This window comes from Chionomys nivalis, chromosome 3, assembly GCF_950005125.1.
Source record: "Chionomys nivalis chromosome 3, mChiNiv1.1, whole genome shotgun sequence".
Lineage (NCBI taxonomy): Eukaryota > Metazoa > Chordata > Mammalia > Rodentia > Cricetidae > Chionomys > Chionomys nivalis.
The window spans coordinates 14,269,837-14,282,409 of record NC_080088.1 but is presented as its reverse complement, the minus strand read 5'-3'; positions in this window follow the sequence as shown (position 1 = coordinate 14,282,409).

Below are 12,573 nucleotides of genomic sequence, written 5' to 3'. Positions count from 1 at the left end.
GAACTGAGTAACACGAAGGTTCACCACCATTCTCGAAAATCGGAACTTGATTGTAGTGCTACATTTCCTAATTTAGATGCCAAGGAACTGTCTTTAAGTGGTTTTAAGCTACTTGATCTTAGTTCACTTAGAGATACAGATTTCCAAAACCTTACCTTAAGTTTCAAATTCTCAGCATTGTGCACAGCAGGCAATGGTGACCTGATTCTTTAGGGTTAGACTTTGACAATATTACATCATAGCTACAAAAAAATGTCAAATTGTTTAGAATTTTGTATTTTTGTATTTTCTCAAATTCCATGTGATTTGTTTAACCAAAAGATAAATTCCTCCCATAAATATTAGCTTATTTATGCGTAAGGAGAAAGCCCACTGAGTTTTATCATTTTCTATAGTCATGAAAATTTAAATTGAACTTCCAAGTGTATGCTGTGTCAGGGCATTTTCATGGCCAAGTACCTTGGAGTGAGATATCCCTAAATTTCAACTGAATTTGATAAAAATTAATATACATTATTGTTGGCCATCTACTTGAGAAAAATATGAATCATCTGAAGAAAACGTTGAGTCAAGGATAAAACCTGAAATATACATCAATGGCAATGCAGGCCCTAGTGTTTCTATCTAAACCGTACTGGATGGGTACTATATACAGATATTCAGAGAAGAATCAAACATTCTCACTACTGTATAGCACTTTCTCCTGTAGTAGAGGAGCTGCCAGGACTCCCAGTAACACAATTAACAGAGCTAAGATTAAGAAGTCATTGGCAGGTACCAGCATTTCTGTCTTCATAGAACACAGACCTCCCCTCAGGGGGAAGACATAGCTAAGTGTTGCTTTTCCATCAACTTAGCAGCTGCACCTGAGTCTACTGATATTTTCACTACCATCTATAGACCCACAGCCACAGCCTGGTGGAATTTCCAATCTGGCCACCACTGGCTCTGCAACTGCCACTAAATGTAGTTTTTAACTGAATCTCTAGCATTCTATTTACCAATAAAGACTTGGGAGTTAGTTGTTAATATGAAAACCTTCTATCTCAGAGAGGCCAAGAAACAACCAGCTGACCTTTCCCTTCCATCAGAGACCTAGCAAGAGACTGTGTCTCTAGCCATCCCATCCAAGTCCCTCCCTACTCCTTCCTGTATGTCTGTCTATCCATAGTCCTGGTTCCTCCATACTCTCTATGGCTGATTTCTGTCAACTAGTTGCTGGCTCCATCTCCTGATCCAAGGTTGATTTTATTAACACAGTCTCAGATTTCACAGTATAATCAAATATGTTGCAACACCTGACTTATACATTTGCTCATTTAAAAGTAAGTATTATTAGTGGTGTTTTGTGTCAAACATTTTCTATTCTTTCATAACCTTCTCCAAAGGATGAGGCTTATCTCCTCAGAGATAAAAGAGACTAATCACTTATTTGACTCCTTATCTGATAAAAAAAAAGGATTCCTCTATCCAATATCTGTTGGGGCTTAATCTTAGTAGTGGTTCTTGTCAACAAGAAGAGATATAACTGAAAATCCTGAGGATAAAAAAATATGAAGACTTACAGCTGTGAGATTTCTATCCTGTCTTATAGGCAGGGAGTATGTTTCCATTTACTAGCAAGGAGTGGGGTATTTTATCAGGAATGCAAAGTTTATGGGAATCTGTGAGTTCAAGACGTTTAGTGAATCAACTTTCATTTCTCAGTCTGAGTCTTGACTTTTCACACAGAACACCTTCCTTGATTCTCTTTAGTCTTTGGAGTCTGGCTTCAGCTTCAGGGCCTCATAAAGTGGCCTCTCTAGGCATCCATTTAGGGATACCTCTGACACATGCCAGGCCCTGGCAGCTATCCTTAGTTCCTCCTTGGCACTTAAGCCAGAACAACGTGACTGAAGAAGCCAAGTTATGCTGTTTGCTGGGGCTGAAACAAAGCCCTTCGTTCAATTACATCTTCACCAGCTTTGTTTTTACAATGATTTTCTTCACTGCCTAAGTTTGGCTGTCCTAGAACTTGCCCTTTAGAACATGCTGGCCTGAAACTCAAAGATCCATCAGCCTCTGCTTTTCAAGTGTTGGGATAAAGGGTGTGCACCATCACACCCTGCTCTAAGCTTTTCTTTAATTCCTTTTCATAAGTCAGCACTCCCTCTATTCCATTCTTGCAATCTTTTTATCTTCTTGACTGCAGGATTTAGCTCTATTCCAATTCCTGGTGTGCCTTTTCTTCCAAAATTGTTCCTTTTTGTTATAAATCTTTATAAGCAGGAACACTAGCAATCACATGATCTATGCTGGGCTGTTTTTCAGATTTCCACTGTCAATAGAATTATTTCAAATCTCTTCACTTTAACCTTAGGCAGAATCTTCAGACAAATGCAAAAAGCAGCCACATTCTTCATCAAAATATTATAAGCACAATTTCTAGACAACATACTAAAGTTTTTCCTCTGGAACCTCTTGAGCCAGCCAACCAATACTGTTTTCCATGTTCCTACTAGTAAGGCCAATTAAGCAGCACTTAAACTGTTCAACTGTTTTTCTAAGACACAGTATCAAGTTCATATGTCTTCAAGCAAAACATTGTCAGGCCTATCTGCACAATACCCCAGTCCGGAGCACCAAACTCTCTTAGTAACCATTTCTATTGTTGTAAAGAGACACCATGATCATGGCAACTCCTATAAAGGAGAACATTTAATTGAAGTGGCAACTTACAGTTTCAGGGATTTAGTCCCTTATCATCATGACAGGATGGTGTGGGAAATCCTTCTATCTATGAGTTGCTTTTATAGGTTAATGAATAAATCTGTTTCCACCAGTGGCTTCGCAGAAAAGGACAAGGCAAGAGTTCCAAGCAGATAGAGGAGAAGAGAGTAGGCAGAGTCAGAGAGATCCCATGTAGCCCCTGGAGAAAGACTCCTGGGACAGAACTTTACTCAGTAAGCCACAGCCACTTGGTGATACACAGATTAATGGAGATGGGTCAATTTAGGATACAAGAGTTAGCTAGAAATATGCTTAAGCTATTGGCCAAACAACATTGCAAATAACATAGTTTCAGTGTGATTAGTTTGAGTCTGGGCAGCCAGGAATGAACAAGCAGTCTCCCCCAACAGCAGGAAGCATGGTGGCTGATAGTATGGCAATGTGTTAGCAGACATGGTGCTAGAGAATTTTCCGTCTTGATCCAAAGGCAGCAGGAAGTGAAATCAGACACTGGATAGTATCTTGAGCATAGAAAATCTTAAAACCTGCCCCTCGCCATGACACACTTCCTCCAATAAGGTAACACCTCCTGATAGTGCAACTCCCCTTTCAAGGGGCTATTTTCTTTCAAACAATCATACTGATGTTGATTCTATATTTAATTTATATACTTTAGGTCTGATCTCTGGTTTAAAGGCACACCTTGAATATGGCTAGCATGAAATATGAGGCATTACATGTGGCATGATAAAACAGAATGACAAAAATTGCCAAACAGTAGGAGAGACAAGCACCCCAATTAGAAATCTTTTACAAAATAAAACCCCTGATGTGGGGATTGGGTTACATCTAATAGAGTTGTTGTCCATCTTCTTCTGGCACTCCACATGGATCCGAACTCCACCCCTATAAACCGGTTTACCCAGTAGGTGTGGAGTTCGAATCCATGTGGAGTGCCAGAAGAAGATGAACCTTAAAAGAAATCCCACACTAGCTCAGAATTGAGTATAATAGAGGGTTATTTATTTAAGGGTATCCTCATAGATTACAGTCCTCTGCACGAACGAAGAACAAGAACCGAACCACGCTGCCAGAAGAGAGCCCGGACACGCGCTTTACGTCGGCATATATAGTATAAGAGGCCATGCCTAAATGGGCGGGTAACATAAAGACTACAGACTGTAGGAATTCCTACAGCAAAATAGCAGAACAATTTTGGTGAGCGTTCAACAAATACACAAGCTCTTTTTGTTTGTTTGTTTGTTTGTTTTTGAGACAGGGTTTCCCTGTGGGTTTGGAGCCTGTCCTGGAACAAGCTCTTGTAAACCAGGCTGGTCTCGAACTCACAGAGATCTGCCTGCCTCTGCCTCCCAAGTGCTGGGATTAAAGGCGTGCGCCACCACTGCCTGGCTACACAAGCTCTTTTTGAAATTTGTTTTGAATATTGTATGTAAGAGGTCACAGAGGCACACCAAAAATAACAAAACTGTTATTTGAATTCAATCTGTTTGAAAGACTACAAAGATAATAACTCAGATTCTTTGGTGTGTATAAAAACCTGACTAAACATAAACTACAGGAGAGAACAAAGAAGTTCGAAACTAATCATGGAGAAAAACAGTCTTTTTCAACAATGCCGCTGGCAAAACTGGAGACAGACAAACAGAGCAAGGAAACCAGACTTCTTCATTGTGATAACTCAAAATGGATCATGTACCTAAATACCAAATGGAAACTATGAAGTTGCTACAAGAAAATATAAATGGAACATTTGGAAACACTGGTGTGGTGTAGGTAGTGGTGTTTCAGACTGGACTTCAAAGCCACAAGCCACCAAAGTAAAATAGAGAAATAAAATTATATTAAACTAAGAAGCTTCTGCACTGCAATGGAAATTACAGAATTAGAAAGCAACCTGTAGAGAAAATATTGGTAGCTACTCATCTCACAATTTTTCAACATCCATACATATGAGTCAAAAAACTGAACACCAAAACTATACAGTATATAATCAAGTGCACATTTCTCAAAAGAAACGTACAAATGGCCATATATACATACACATAAATATATATGCATATATATTCCATTGATCATCAGAAAAATGTAAATCAAAACCTCACTATGATATTATCTCTCCTCAGTTAAACTGAGTACCCTCCAAAGGATTAAAAAAAGTGGGAGAAGAAAATAATTCAGAAAGTATATTAGTAAATAGGAATTCAGTTCCTGGAACCATCACTGGAAGGCTGGAACCAAATCCTTCAAGTTATCCATTGAATCCTAAATGGGTATCATTGCTTGTGCACACTGATAATGATATATGCACATCACACACAAACACATACACTTGAAAAACAATAATAATGATTACAAAAGCATAACAAATACTACTGATAGAGCCGGGCGGTGGTGGTGCATGCCTTTAATCCCAGCACTTGGAAGGTACAGGCAGGTGGATCTCTGGGAGTTTGAGGCCAGCCTGGTCTACAAGAGCTAATTCCAGGACAGGCATCAAAGCTACAGAGAAACCCAGTCTCGAAAAAACAATAATAATAATAATAATAATAATAATAAAGAAATATAATTTAACTTTTGTACATTAGTAGTTGGAATCTAAATTGGGATAGCTAATATTGTAAATAATAATATTGAGATAAATATAAAATCATGCAGTATAAAAATTCATCAAAAGAGAAATTTAATATTGAATTAACACATCATCTAGCAATTCTACTACTGAGTTGATATCTGAAGGAGCTAATATCACTATTGCAAAAATAGTGCAGCCAATGTTTATTTCAGCAAAATCTCCAATACTCAAATTTGAAATTAAACCACTTTCCCAGTAGCTAGTGGTTAGGTAGAGTAAACTATTAAGAATATCAAATAAACTTATGTTTTCCAAGTCTTTCATCTTAAAATATGTGATTTTCTGACCTTTTGACAAATAATTTATTCAGAAAATCACAAGGGGTTAACATTAAGGTAAAATGTGTCTTAAAAATAATTTTTACAGGTCTTAACCAAGAGTTGACAAGAGAAAAGAGATAAGCAAATGCAGTTAAAGTACCTAAAGTAAAGAATTGATGACAATAAATTTTTTTTAAAAAATATGGAAACATTAAGTTTTTTCTCTAAGAATAGACTACTTTGTTTAAAATAGTTGACAATTATGTCAAAGGTATAGAAAATAGAGAAACTATCATATATGGTGAAAATAAAATATTCAAACTATTCTTGATGCATATATTGATTCAGACAAGTGTATAAAAAAGCTATGTTGTTAAATTTAATTGTTTACTGATACTAGTAGTCAATCTACTTTCATTATTTTGGTAATACAAATATCAATAGTTAAAAATGAATACTTAGTATCCTGATGATCTTCAAAACAAATTGATTTAAATAACTAGCATAAAAAATTCTGAAGTATTTAATTTTTTCCTAAACTTTACTAATTGAAAGAATCTGGTTAAGTATAAATTAAAAGACAATTTTTAAGGACAATATTAGAACTTTTATAGTTTGATTTTAAGTAGAATCTTTGGGGATTCCTAATTAACAAGTATTCTGAAATGTTTTCTTATTTTGCCAACTTCTTTTACCATCAAATATAGATGCCATAATTCCATAGATCCAAGATATTAAGAGATCAAAGCAGAACAGGTTATATTCTATGTAAGGAATGCAAAGTATTTTAGTCCATTGAGATAGCACAGGAGGTAATATTTGACTATGCTTAAGTACCTGTTTGAGGCCAAGAACCAACATGGTGTAGGAGAGAACCCACTCTGAAACACTGTCCTCTGACTTACACACTACGGTACATGAGTTTATGAGTTATGGTAGAGAAAATGAACCAAGAAAAAATTTTAAATGTACACGTACACTAAATAGAAGTTATAAAGAATTGTCAGTGTATAAAGCTAATCTATAATCAATGAATAAATCTTCTCATTGCCTTTTTGATGTCCCAAAGTCAGTAAATCTATCCAAAATTCAAAAGATCTAGGAGTCCCTCAAATAGACACCCTTTCTGTTTTTTAATAATTTTTCATACTTTCATCAAGTATATAATCATCTATATAACAAATATTTTTCACTTCCTTACTTGTTCTGCACTTTCTTTGGTGTACAAAGGAGAGATGTCTGTAGACAAAGCAAGAACTATAATCTAATACAACAATTCAGAAACAGAGTAAGACAGAGTACAACAAAAGTATATGCTCAACTATGTTCATATCAGCATTGTTTGTAATAGCCAGAACCTGGAAACAACCTAGATGCCCTTCAATGGAAGAATGGATGAAGAAAGTATGGAATATATACATATTAGAATACTACTCAGCAGTAAAAAACAATGGCTTTTTGAATTTTGCATGCAAATGGACAGAAATAGAAAACACTATCCTGAGTGAGTTAAGCCAGACCCAAAAAGAGGAACATGGGATGTACTCACGCATAATTGGTTTCTAGACATAAATAAAGGACATTGAGCCAATAATTCGTGATCCTAGAGAAGCTAAATAAGAAGGTGAACCCAAAGAAAAACATATAGTCATCCTCCTGGATATTAACCTTCATCAGGATATTAACCAGAGACAGAGACCCACATCGGAGCACCGGACTGAAATCCAAAGGTCCAAATCAGGAGCAGAAGGAGAGAGAGCACGAGCAAGGAACTCAGGACCGCGAGGGGTGCACCCACATACTGAGACAATGAGGATGATCTATCGGGAACTCACCAAGGCCAGCTGGACTGGGTCTGAAAAAGCATGGGATAAAACCGGACTGGCTGAACATAGAGGACAATGAGGACTGCTGAGAAGTCAAGAACAATGGCACTGGGTTTTGATCCTACTGCACGTACTGGCTTTGTGGGAGCCTAGGCAGTTTGGATGCTCACCTTACTAGACCTGGAAGGAAGTGGGGGGTCCTTGGACTTCCCATAGGGCAGGAAACCCTGACTGCTCTTTGGGCTGATGAGGGAGGGGGACTTGATTGGGGGAGGGAGAGGGAAATGGGAGGCAGTGGCGGGGAGGAGGCAGAAATCTTTAGTAAATAAATAAATAATAAACATTTAAAAAAAAAGAGTACAGGGAATAGAAGCAGTCAATCTCCTGTGAGGACAGATAATAAGGGTCTTACATCTACTCTTCTCCACAACTCAGCAAACTGAGCCTTCGTGAATAGGAGCTCTGCAACAAGAAAGGGCACAATACAAGTCAATAGGAATAAAAAGGAAGCTACAATGCCAGAGACATGAGAGGTTTGACATTGCCTAATGTGTAGTGCAATTTTAAGTTAGACAGGAGTAATTCTAGGGGCTTAAATGGATATGCAACTACAAGAAAAATGCAAACATTAGAACAGTGAGAGGAACAGGGGTACATGTGCATCTAAATCTTCCTGCACAGTGTCATGGAAAATATGATGTTTTGCAAAGTTTTAGCATAATTATTGTTACCTCTACACCAGTCTGCTAAAGATACAAAACTGAAGGGGTCTAGAAAACTCTTTCTCTACAGAATTTTCAAAAAGAAGAAACACAGGAAATGAAAGGCGCATGTTCTGCTTGAAGATGTCATGTTGCCCTGACCAAAGTTTCATTTTTCAAGTACCAGGAATGATATGCAAAAGACTCAGGAGGTGGAACAATAAAGCCATGCTGAACTTCTCCACACAATTACTTTTGTTATGTTCAAAGCAATTGTGTTTGCTGTCAGTGGAAAGAAAATAGGTGACTATTGAAGAGTGAAAAAAAGATAAAATATGTTCCTAGAAGATACAACATAAGCTATATGCAAATAGCCCTACCAGCTCTAAGAGACCATTTTCCCTCCCTTGGGACTGCTGACACTTCAGTGAAAATGTGTCGAATCTTTTCTTTCTTCTTCTTTAGATGCTAAATCAGAATCTTACCTGTTAGTTTTTGTATAAAGCAATCTATTATCCACTATTATACCACTACTGTCCTTAATAAAAAGATTTCTTCTAAAAGTGAAGTGATTGTCTTAAAATTAACTAAAGTATATAAACAATTACCTTTAGAAAACTAACGTTTGGAATTGGACTTCAGAGATAAGATTAAAAAGCACATGTGGTCATTGAGTCACAAAATGCATGAATCTTAAAGACTCACATATTCAAATGTTATAAAATATTCAAGGCATGATCTATTTGGCTGTTATTTTGTTCTGCTCTTGTTGCAGCTATAACTGTTTAATTTACCAGAAGTCTTATCCAGGTCCAAAATTATCTTTTCCTTACAAGTTAGCAAACACCAATGTCCATGCAAAGAGTGACAGTTTAGTTACAGTAACATGCTTGCATGATGGAACAGCCAAATGATCAGTAATCTCTCTAAACGCAATGGTTCCCTACAGAGTTGTAAGGAAAAAAATGTGCTTTTATTCCTTTGATGTGCAGGTTTATGAATATATTTTATAAGAACACAGAGCATGTATAACTTTAAAAAGTAGTTTAGGAAAGATTGCATAAGGAAACCAGAAGTTTTCTCAAAACAACTTAAAAATCAATATTTAACTTAACTTTATCCATAAGAAACCCATTCTAGAAGTAAAAGTCACAGTAAAAGATGGTCAGGGAAAATATATCATGCAAACACTAATAAAAAGAAAGCTCGAACAACTTCAATAATTTAAGACAAAGTAGACTTCAAAATAAGAAAATTAAAATGAATAAAATAAATAGATAATTCTAAATTAGTTAGTTTTTCAATGAGACCAAACAATTATTGTTATGCACCTAACAACAGATCATGAAAGCACATGAGACAAAACGGTAGAATAGAAATGACTTGTATTGTGACTTATAGAATGTTTGTTTCTACAGTTAAATAGACATGTTTCTTAATGATACATGCAATATAATATAAGCCAAATTCTGTGTAAAAATATATACTGATAAATATGTTAAAAAGAAAATTACTCAATTTCTTATCTTAGAGAAGATAAAGTTAAATTATAAACCAAAGACAAAAAGATATTTGGAATATTATTCAATATTTGGATGGTTAAAAGTCATATCATCTCCAGTGCTGTAATAATGACATGTGTGTTATGGAGTAAATAAGAGCTTTATAATTGGACTTAAAATCCACTTGATAGAATGGAACTCATGCCTGATACTGCAACTTAAATAGTTGCTCATAGCTGGAGATGTTATAGGCCACGGAGAAAAATTTGTTACTGCCATCTTCTTAAGGCAATACAGTTTCTAATTGTGTTCAAAATATTAAACCTTATAACCACAGATAAGTGTAGCTTTTACACAGATGGTGACGATAACAGATATCTGCAACTGGTCATAATTAAGGGAATAAGGCAATTCAGGTGTTCAATACTAACTGATACATCTTCATCACAAACCCTGTACCTAAGGCTCATGGAAAATCACACAAGAGGAAGAGGAAAGATTGTAAGAACCAGATGCTCAGGGTGCTGACTGCTAAACAATGTATCCTAAGCATGACAGGAGAAATGTGCTCATAAAATTTCTGTTAGGGATATTTCCTAATGTGAACTTTCTGCTGAAACAAAAATCCCAATCAAGCCAAATAACAAACAGGCTGAATTAAAGGATATCCAGGTTTTAATAGGACTCCTGCACTATCAGGTGGACCCCGAGGGAAACCACAAAGCCAACAATGCAACCACTGGGGGGGTGGGGGGTGGATAGAGAGAAGGCCAGGAAGGGACTCTCAGGGGAGCAGTTTAAATAGACTGGCGGTGTGGTCAAAATTTGGCTGGCTGCCTTGACCCTCCACCGGAAAAGGGGTCAAGGTTTTGGCGGGCTACCTTGACACTCCTCAGGGAAGGGTTCAGGGTTTGGTGGGCACAGGGGCTTGGCCTTCAAAGATGGAGGCCAGAGACCTGGACTTACAATTTCCACGGTATAGTTGCAAAAATAAGACTAGCATAATGGCAATGTCAGTCAACATGCCAACTTGGTCAGTGTTGTAGGACGCTGCTCATTTGTTCCCAGATGCCCAGACCTACCTGAAATAGCCACACAGAAACTGTATTAATGAAATCACTGCTTGGTCTATTAGCTCTAGCTTCTTATTGGCTAGGTCTTACATCTTAAACTAGCTTATCTCCATCAATCTGTGTATCGTCACGTGGCTGTTGCTTACCAGGAAAAGTTTTGTTAGGCATTCGGCATCTGTCTCCAGCAGGGCTACATGGCTTCTCACTCAATTCTGCCCACTCTCTCTCTCTATGTATCTCTACCAACCTGGCTATACTCTGCTAAGTCATTGGCCGAAAGCAGCTTCTTTATTCACTAAGCAATAAAAGCAACACATAGACAGAAGGACCTCCCACATCAGAACAGAGGAAATTTCACATGATCCCTCCTGCCCCTAGATACTACAGAGGGCCATTGATTTTTGAGAGAAGGAGAGTTAGTTCCCTCCAGGAATAGGACCCTCCCAAGGATGTCAAATCTTAATTGGTCACTCCTAGACTATGTGCATAAAAGCAATTCTAAATGAACTCAGCAACTTGTACATGAAAAAAAAATTGGTGGTGAGGGGAACTTATGTAAATATGGTGCCTGGCTGCGGAAGCTGGTCCCGGGGGATTTATGTGAGGGTCACCACAGGTTAAAAGAGTGCACTCAGAAAACTGGAACTGCGGTGAGCTTATCTGGGAGCCATGCATTGTAAATATATAGATAAGTAAGCATGCACTGTAAATATTAAAACAGGTTAGCTGCGTGGCGTGAAAAATAAGTAAGAAATAACTTGAGTATAAGTGTAAATAAAAGTAAGAATGGCCCAAGGAAGTAGAAAAAATTTGTTTGAACATTTACTCAAAGATATTTTAAAAGTTGAAGGTGCCAAGGTCATCAACAACTGTGTGAATTTCTAGAGTTTGAGCATTTACCTATAGATGCTTTAAAGGTTAGGGGTAGTAATGAAGGACAACAGTTATTGCTCCAGTTTTTAAATGTGTAAAGGATGTGTGCCCCTGGTTCCCTGCAGTAAGGAGTATGAGTCTAGAGATTTAAAATGTGAAAGTAAATGAGCTCTCTTTGTCTTGTCCGTGTTTTGACTGTCATGTTGCTGTTCTGTTTTATGTGTTCATGCCTCTAAAATCTTACGTGGTACTGGCACCTGTTTGTCTGTCATTATTATCTGTTTTTATCTATTAATCTTCTTTTTTATCCTACAGGAGTTTAGGCAAACAGCCTCGACCTCTAGCCCCTGTGCATTTTTACTGAATCAGTTCCAAGACTTTGGGTCCCTAAAGAAAAACTTCTCAAAAAGAACAGCATGGCAAGGGTCACCTCCCTCCATTGTTCTCTGACCCACAGGCAGCCAACAACTCCTCCAGATGGTGGGAGTGCACAAACTCAGCTGGGCAGAGATGATACTACAGGAAGACGTGCTCATGTGAATAGGACATCGGGGAATTGACTGCTTGCCGTTGAGAACTTGCATGAATGTGTAACAGGGAATCTGAGATTGTGGCTGGAGAATTTAACAAATTTTTTTGTTCAGGAACACTGGCAGCCAAAGACACACTCTTTGTCCACCAACTCTGCCTGTCCACTTCTGTCTTTCCTAAGCCAAGTTCTTCTTCACTATGATAGTGTCAAGGTCTATTCTGCTGGCCAACAGTTTCTCATCTTAACCCTTTTCTTTCCTGATATTGCTTGAAAAATTTGAAAGAAATATTAAATTGTACCAACCTGTGTACTTTGGAGAGCATTGATTTTAAAGTAAAAGTAAAAAATTCATTGTGTTTGGGAAGAATTATACTTTTTTCATAAAAAAAAGTTATATGGGTTTTAGTCATTTATGTCCAATGGGTTACAAATACTTATCATCTT